Source organism: Drosophila willistoni, unplaced genomic scaffold (genome assembly GCF_018902025.1).
Source record: "Drosophila willistoni isolate 14030-0811.24 unplaced genomic scaffold, UCI_dwil_1.1 Seg707, whole genome shotgun sequence".
Lineage (NCBI taxonomy): Eukaryota > Metazoa > Arthropoda > Insecta > Diptera > Drosophilidae > Drosophila > Drosophila willistoni.
In genome coordinates this window covers 1-8341 of record NW_025814615.1, presented here as the reverse complement: position 1 = coordinate 8341, position 8341 = coordinate 1, and the positions used below count along the sequence as shown (strand labels likewise).

At 40.3% G+C, this 8341-nt stretch overlaps 1 non-coding gene and 1 pseudogene across 1 annotated transcript; both read right to left on the bottom strand.

Moving 5' to 3' along the window:
• Positions 1–650: 650 nt before the first annotated feature.
• LOC124461876 lies at positions 651–7667 on the bottom strand (annotated as a pseudogene).
• Positions 7668–8005: 338 nt separating this feature from the next.
• On the bottom strand, positions 8006–8185 carry LOC124461875. Its single transcript, XR_006955286.1, has one exon. It is a non-coding gene; the product is annotated as a 5.8S ribosomal RNA (ribosomal RNA).
• Positions 8186–8341: the final 156 nt, after the last annotated feature.

Below are 8341 nucleotides of genomic sequence, written 5' to 3'. Positions count from 1 at the left end.
TATTAAAGTTATATACATATAACATTTTTTTCTTTTGACCTTTTAATAGGTACAGTAGGAATCTCTTTAAATATATATATTGCGTCACTAAATAAATGACGATTCATTTGGCTACATTATGACGATCACAGTTGGAACCGCCGTTTTCGTTCTTTTAAGTTATATACATATAACATTATTTTTCCACCTTTCAATATGGACAGTAGGAGTTTCTTTAAATATATTTATTGTGTCTCTGAATAAATGACAATTCATTTGGCAACATTATGAAGATGACAGTTGGCACCGCCGTTTTCATTTATTAAAGTTATATACATATAACATTTTTTTCTTTTGACCTTTTAATAGGTACAGTAGGAATCTCTTTAAATATATATATTGCGTCACTAAATAAATGACGATTCATTTGGCTACATTATGACGAACACAGTTTGAAACGCCGTATTCGTTCTTTTAACTTATATATATATATAACTTTTTTTTTCACCCATTTAAACATGAAGAGTAGGAATCTCTTAAAGTACATTCATTGCGTCACTAAAGAAATGACGATACATTTGGCTACCTAAAAAAAAAGAGGATAGAAATGGACTTATTATTATATGAATTACTCTTCCATATAATAATAGTACATCAGCAATTTAAAAAAATCGAATCATCAAGCAAAGGATAAGCTTCAGTGGATCGCAGTATGGCAGCTGCTCAACCACTTACAACACCTTGCCTGTTACAAAAGTCGTTTACAATTGATTCTAGGCTTTGTCATTGTATTAAATAATGTTTTAATAAGTAACTAGCGCGGCATCAGGTGATCGAAGATCCTCCCAATTTACTATGTTACAAATAACATTGGCATCACATCCATTGTCGTTTATAAAATAAACTTTTAATGGTTTAGAAGCCATACAATGCAAATTGCCCCTTATTTATCATTGCAGTCCAGCACGGATACGACCTTAGAGGCGTTCAGGCATAATCCAACGGACGTAGCGTCATACCACTGTTCGCTCGAACAAGTATTGTGCCATTGGTCCGTACCTGCGGTTCCTCTCGTACTACGCAGGAATGCTGTCGCAACAACGTTTTGTCATTAGTAGAGTAAAACTAACCTGTCTCACGACGGTCTAAACCCAGCTCACGTTCCCTTGCATGGGTGAACAATCCAACGCTTGGTGAATTTTGCTTCACAATGATAGGAAGAGCCGACATCGAAGGATCAAAAAGCGACGTCGCTATGAACGCTTGGCCGCCACAAGCCAGTTATCCCTATGGTAACTTTTCGGACACCTCTTGTTAAAAACTCTTTAAACCAAAAGGATCGATAGGCCGAGCTTTTGCTGTCCCTGTGTGTACTGAACACCGAGATCAAGTCAGCATTTGCCCTTTTGCTCTATGTGTGGTTTCTGTCCGCACTGAGCTGGCCTTGGGACACCTCCGTTATTATTTGAGAGATGTACCGCCCCAGTCAAACTCCCTACCTGGCAATGTCCTTGAATTGGATCATACCTGAGTAATTGGAGTTATACCAAATATTTCAAATTAAAAATACATAAATGCACTCTCTCATTAAAGAATTTGTTTGCGATTATATAACAAACTCGTGATACTTTGATCAAGAAGCTTGCATCAAAACCCAATACCATAAGATATAATAAATATATCCGTATAATGGCTAGGAAATGATACACGTTCCATTTAATCAAGTAAGTAAGGAAACAATAAGAGTAGTGGTATTTCATTGGCGATATCAAACACAAGGAATAATATCTCCCACTTATTCTACACCTCTTATGTCTCCTTACACTGCCAGATTAGAGTCAAGCTCAAAAGGGTCTTCTTTCCCCGCTAATTATTCCAAGCCCGTTCCCTTGGCTGTGGTTTCGCTAGATAGTAGATAGGGACAGTAGGAATCTCGTTAATCCATTCATGCGCGTCACTAATTAGATGACGAGGCATTTGGCTATTTTTTTTTTTTTTTTTTTTTTTTTTTTTTTTTTTTTGATCGCCGAGGAAGGAAATCTTCTAAAGATACGAGCAACCAACTACTGGACAATCTCGTATGCACGATTCGCTGCATCATCGGGACAATGAAGTCCCACAGCGCCTACGTACTAAAACCACCTCTTTTTGACAATGCGATGTTTGTACCTTTTTAGATGTAATGCCAAGGTAGCAGGCAAAAGTATAGAGAAACTAGAGGTTAGTACATCTAGCTTCGAGTATACCCAGCACAATACATGAAATATTTAAAAGACGTCACTCCGCCATTTACTGCTCTGACGCTGATGAGTTTGGTATCTTCAGCGATGAGGAGATCTTTTGCAATCAATCGTTTTACCGACTGACCACTCCAGATTCCTCTCCAGTTGAGTGTAACGGAATGAAACTCGATTTCACCTGTCACTCCGAAAAATCGCCGCATTTGTGATCTTATGTCAGCTCTGTCGTACCTTTCGACCTTGCGCTGGTGCGCTTGGTCTAAGGAATGTCCGTCTGTCACAACCTGAACGTCTATCACATAAATGTGATTCTGTCGGATTCCCACCAGGTCTGGTTTATTTAAGCCCGAGTCGCATTGCAGACTTGGTTCGACATGGACAACGCAGCCTTTCCGTTCAAGTCCCCGCTTGACGGCATTTACTACGCTGTTGTGTCTAGCTACCCGCCTCCCGTGCGTACGATAGCATTTTTGCAAGATGTGGTTTGTTGTCTCGGGAGCATCACATCCTGCACGACACCGTCTCTCCAATTCGTGCCTTCCCCTCGTCGTACGAGACTTCGAGGGTAGGGCATTTATCCGCAATTTGACACCGTGCAAATATTCCTTTCCTGTTAGCAAGCGCGTGGGCTGACTCACCCATCCATGTTGCGGGCCATAATGACCTGCTTCACGGAGACCGCAACCATCAACAGACATGTACAACCTATTTGCGAAATACGAGTCAATCTCTGGACGCGAACACAGCTGCACATTTTCCGCCTTTAATCTATCTCGAGCCCTTTGCAATTCGTCGTCAATGAAAGAGCTAGCTACCTCGGATTGTTCGAGGTGGGGCCATTTAATATTGCTCAATCACTTCAGACGCAGCATCGGTATTATCCAACTAATTGACGGAATCCCGAGACCCCCACAAGTGTGGGGGGCGTGAAAGTACGCAACTGGTACATCCAGTGGGAGATCTAACCATCTCCTTACGAATTGCCGTACCAATCTGTCACATTTTCTTAGGACGCCTATCATCACACTCCCAAGTGTTAGTTGGTGATAGAGTTGTGGGATAAGGACAGTCCTAAGTGCAAATAACTTCTGTTGTGGTTTCAGAGGGGCTCTTGTTAATCTTAACAGCTTCGGACCGAGGTCGTCTGCTGGACTATACCGAGCCCGCCCATCCGCAGTGAACCGGATACCTAAATACTTCCACTCTTCAGTACGCTTCAATGAAGGACACTCGCGCTCCCCTACACAAAAGCTCCGTCGTTCTACGACAGTACACTTCTGCTTGGCTTGCCCCTTTATACTGACAGTGAAACACTTATCAGCATTAAGGGAGAGTCCCACGGAGGCTAGGAAGCCTACCGTGGTATCCAACAATGTTTGAAGCCCCATCGGAGTTTCCGCAAATAGCACCAGATCATCCGCGAACGCTGCCGCGCTTGTCATGGTATTTCCGACTTTGGCACCAATCTCTCTGGGGTAGGACCTAAGTAATCTATCAATGATAAGATTAAATAATAGTGGAGACAGAGGGTCACCTTGCTTAACGCCCCGCGCGGGTATAAACACCTCTGAACTCCATCCTGCCCCATTGAGGGAGGTTCCGCCGCCCTTATACTGTTCTTCTATGAAGCTGACAAAGTTTGTTGGAGCACCATAGGCCTGTAAAGTCTTGATAATGGCCTGGTGTGATACTGAGTCAAAAGCCTTGCTGACATCCACCGTCGCAAGGTAACATGACTTCCACCGTTTATGGTGCTCCCGCAAAATGAGATCAACCAACGTCGCATTATCAGCACACCCATCGGTAGGTAGGAAACCGCGCTGCCTTGGATCCCAGTTGACTTTAGAAGCCAATCGAGAAGCCAGAACAGCGTTTAATTGCCTGACCAAAACCGAGGGGACTGTTATTGGACGAAAGTCTTGCGGTCGATTTGCCGTCACAGTCTTCGGAATGAAGATAGTTCTGGCCAGTCGGGTAGAGAATGGTATTTTGCCGCACCAGAGAATCAGGTTCATTATGCGTAGCATAATGCCTAAGGGTACACTCCTGGCTGTTCTTGGAGTGATACCGTCAGGACCCGGAGCACTTGACAACTTTAACTTATTTTCCCTCAGGTCGCGTGGCGTTATCGCTGACCAAACCGTCTCAAGCGAATGTTCCATACGGAATCTTGTGTTATCGCAAGAGCATGTGCTGGGATTCGTCATTACTTGTTTCCAATAGGGTTCCATTATCTCTTTGTTTGGCATAACCGACTCATCTGTTCCATCAAGCAAGGATTTAATGCATCTCCCAGTATTCTTATCCCAACGACGCTGAACCTGTGCGTACTCTTGTTGTCTTAACTGTCTCCTAGTTCGAGGTCTTCGCAAATTGCTCCGACCGATGGTGTGTGGTTCGTTTGGTAATGGAAATACTTCCAGGAGATAGTTGGATAAGCATTGGAGAGTGGTTTCCTTCCCTACGGTCTGCGCCCTATCTACGATAGTTTGCAAGACCTGGGCTCTCCACCGGGGACTACATTCTACGGGGCGATAGCCCTGTAGTATCCGCATGATTTCCCAGTTCGACTGTTCTTCTGATGGATTGATTGGTTGCGCTTCCGACGATGATACTTGGTGGTTTCGCTCGAGTAAACTAGGGCGACGCTGTGAGGTAATTGATTCCAACGCTTCTGGGGTGGGAGTAGATTGCCCTCTTATCTGCTCCAGTTTTGCCTTATATTCACCCCTCTTCCGAAAACATTTAATTGCTTCGGAGCTACGGTGAGTAAATACTTCCGCTAGCTTCTTATTAGGAAATCTCAAATTACCACTTGCTTCGAGCTCCACCTCCTTTCTCGCCATCATCCACGCTTCTTCCTCACTCCATCGGAGCAATTAATTACTCCCGCCGTTGACCCGCGCTTACTTGAATTTCTTCACTTTGACATTCAGAGCACTGGGCAGAAATCACATTGTGTTAACACCCGCTAGGGCCATCACAATGCTTTGTTTTAATTAGACAGTCGGATTCCCCAAGTCCGTGCCAGTTCTGAATTGATTGTTAATTGATAATCGTTATAATTTAAAAGAACTAATTAAAAATTAGTATTCTTAAAAATTTTAGCAAGAAAGTTCCACAATTGGCTACGTAACTAACTATCCGGGGAACAAATAACTATCATAAATGATAGAAACTCTATTTACCCAGAACGAGCACATAAACCATGTTATTGTTTCCCAATCAAGCCCGACTATCTCAATCTTCAGAGCCAATCCTTATCCCGAAGTTACGGATCTAATTTGCCGACTTCCCTTACCTACATTATTCTATCGACTAGAGACTCTTCACCTTGGAGACCAGCTGCGGATATTGGTACGGCCTGTTGAGAAGTTTGCGTATCCCCACCATAAATTTTCAAGGTCCGAGGAGAAAATATCGACACAACAGTATATGTCATGCTCTTCTAGCCCATCTACCATATCTCTCTGCGAAAGACTTCCATGGTAGTACGGCTATAAAACAGAAAAGAAAACTCTTCCGATACCTCTCGACGGCTTCTTTATGGTCGTTCCTGTTGCCAGGATGAGCACGAGGCCCATATTAATAACAAACGGATACTCAACAGGTTACGGAATTGGAACCGTATTCCCTTTCGTTCAAAATTATTCAAGTGTTTTATTATTTATTATTTCATTTGACATTTTTAAAACTTGAAAATTTTCGGCTTTCGCCTTGAACTTAGGACCGACTAACTCGTGATCAACCACTGTTCACACGAAACCCTTCTCCACTTCAGTCCTCCAAGGTCTCATTCGATTATTTGCTACTACCACCAAGATCTGTACCAATGGCGGCTCCATGCAGGCTTACGCCAAACACTTCTAAGCACACCATTGTACCTTCCTACTCACTAAAGTTTCAAAATTTATATTATAAATAATATAAATCATCTACTTTAGCGGTAATGTATAGGTATACAACTTAAGCGCCATCCATTTTAAGGGCTAGTTGCTTCGGCAGGTGAGTTGTTACACACTCCTTAGCGGATTTCGACTTCCATGATCACCGTCCTGCTGTTTTAAGCAACCAACGCCTTTCATGGTTTCTGTATGAGTTGTTAATTTGGGCACCGTAACATTACGTTTGGTTCATCCCACAGCGCCAGTTCTGCTTACCAAAAGTGGCCCACTGGGCACAATATATCATAACCTTAAACTTCATATCAAGAAAGTTAAGGTTCTTACCCATTTAAAGTTTAGAATAGGTTAAGATCGTTTCGACCCTAAGGACTCTAATCATTCGCTTTACCAGATAAGATTATTTTATATAACATTTAAATGCACCAGCTATCCTGAGGGAAACTTCGGAAGGAACCAGCTACTAGATGGTTCGATTGGTCTTTCGCCCCTATACTCAATTCTGACAATCGATTTGCACGTCAGAACTGTTTCGGTCTTCCATCAGGGTTTCCCCTGACTTCAACCTGATCAAGTACAGTTCACCATCTTTCGGGTCACAGCATATATGCTCAAGGTACGTTCCAGTTAGAGGTATAAATAATATAAATATCATTATACATAACTATATAGAACGCCCCGGGATTGTGTTAATTATCTATAAATAGTTAAAAAACTAATCCCATTATTAGTCAAGTTAATTATGCTATTAGGTTTATATCCCAATAACTTGCACATATGTTAGACTCCTTGGTCCGTGTTTCAAGACGGGTCCCGAAGGTATCCTGAATCTTTCGCATTGTTAATCATACAAGTGCATATAATAAACACAGAAAATCAATGATAATCATGCTATTATATAATTCCGAAAAATTAACGCACTGTATTCATATAAATCTATCAACACTTTATCAAATTAATGACATTTATTCTATGTTAAAATGCAAGCAAAATAATTTAAATAAACTATAAGTCATATTTTATGATAAATTTGGTTTATGTTAATAGATTACAATGTCCTTATATGGAAAAAATGCACACTATTATTATAATATTATTAAAATATTAAAACTCTAATGATGAATTTTCCATAATGGATATTCAGGTTCATCGGGCTTAACCTCTAAGCAGTTTCACGTACTATTTAACTCTCTATTCAGAGTTTCTTTTCTTTTAGTTTTAGATGGAGTTTACCACCCACTTAGTGCTGCACTATCAAGCAACACGACTCTTTGGAACACCATCTAGTAATCATTAACGTTATACGGGCCTGGCACCCTCTATGGGTAAATGGCCTCATTTAAGAAGGACTTAAATCATTAATTTCTCATACTAGAATATTGATGCTCCATACACTGCATCTCACATTTGCCATAAAGACAAAGTGACTTAGTGCTGAACTATTTTCTTTTCGCTCGCCGCTACTAAGAAAATCCTTGTTAGTTTCTTTTCCTCCCCTAATTAATATGCTTAAATTCAGGGGGTAGTCCCATATGAGTTGAGGTTGTATATACACACAAATATATTATTTAATATATTAAAACCATTGTTAATTTTACTTTAAGTGAAGAATAATATTATGACACAATTATATTTTCATTTCATATCTAATATTGAAATATAATATTGAATTAATATTGAAAATTTAATATTTTTTATGCTAGACATTCCTCAGTATCATTTGATTTGAAAAAGAAACTTATACATCTTCGTTTTTCTCATACATATGTGAGCCAATGTGTTTCAATTATTATTAATATTATGAATATACATATATATCCAATAATATACCATATGCTTTAATATTTCGTAAAATATTAAAACAACTTATTTAGCATAGTCTTACAACCCTCAACCATATGTAGTCCAAGCAGCACTCTAAAATTAATTAAAGTACCATAACAGCATGGACTGCGATATGCGTTCAAAATGTCGATGTTCATGTGTCCTGCAGTTCACACGATGACGCACAGTTTGCTGCGTTCTTCATCGACCCATGAGCCGAGTGATCCACCGCTTAGAGTGATTATTAAATTGTTTGTTTATTTCATTACGTCAATAATATTTTTATTGAAAGAAATTAAAAATACACCATTTTACTGGCATATATCAATTCCTTCAATAAAATCTTAACCCAAACGAATGCTGCGAAATGTCTTAGTTTAACATAAGTGATTGAAT